At 34.0% G+C, this 970-nt stretch overlaps 1 non-coding gene across 1 annotated transcript; it reads left to right on the forward strand.

Annotated features, from left to right (window-relative positions):
- Positions 1-229: 229 nt before the first annotated feature.
- Positions 230-393, forward strand: LOC117284275. Its single transcript, XR_004515362.1, has one exon. It is a non-coding gene; the product is annotated as a U1 spliceosomal RNA (small nuclear RNA).
- Positions 394-970: the final 577 nt, after the last annotated feature.

Here is a 970-nt window from a genome sequence, read left to right on the forward strand (position 1 = left end):
CCTAATTGCCCATGACCTGGAGATTGGATAAAGAAGATGTGGATTTTTTATAAAGTGGAGTACTACTCAGCTATAAAGAATGAGAAACTAGAGATATTTTTAACTAAATGGATATACATTGAGGCCATAGTATTAAGTGAAATTAATAGGACATACATGTGTAAATACTGAATAGTTTCTATGGTGTAAAAAACCAAAAGTATCATAAGGATTAAAAATTTATTATTGAATACTTAACTGGCAGGGGAGATACCATGATCATGAACATAGTTTTCCTTGGGCAAGTCTTATCCATTGCACGCTGGATGAGCTAAACTCTGTGATTTCCCCAACTGCAGGAAACTCAACTGCATAATTTGTGGCAGTGGGGGACTGTGATCACACTCTCCCCTAAAAAAATGGATAATTGATATTGTGTAATAGGAAGAAAGATTCCAAAACAGTAGGGGAAGTGGGAGGAGTAGAGGAAAGGTAAAAAGAGAAAGAAAAAGTATGTGAAAAAGAAAAAACATGGAAATAATGTGTTTGTGAAAGGGAAGGGAGGAGTGTGTGAAACAAGGCCAGGGAAATGGGGAAAAATAAGAATCAAGATAAATCATGTAAAGGTACAGAATCCCAATGATGAACGTAACTGTATTGTACACCTAAAATGTACCAATAAACTTAATAAAAAATAATGGAATGTGAGGCTAAAACTTCCCAGTTAACAACATATAAATATAATACTTTTTCACTCTCATCTGTGAGTATCCCAAGCAATTATTTTCTATTTATTAAAGTGGGAAGTTCTTGGTTTAAGTATTTCTTTCTGTCTGTTTCAGGTCAGAGGTAAATAAGCAACAAGCATGAATGGAATGCTGCTATTGCACTATAAGAAGGCAAAGAAACTTGAGGTAATAAATAATTGGAAAAGATTAGTTAAATAAACAAAGAATAATGACACATTGTTTGCCTTCCCATATGCCTTGCA

The sequence above is a fragment of the Fukomys damarensis genome, unplaced genomic scaffold, assembly GCF_012274545.1.
Source record: "Fukomys damarensis isolate Sample0158 unplaced genomic scaffold, DMR_v1.0_HiC HiC_scaffold_35, whole genome shotgun sequence".
Classification (NCBI taxonomy): Eukaryota; Metazoa; Chordata; class Mammalia; order Rodentia; family Bathyergidae; genus Fukomys; species Fukomys damarensis.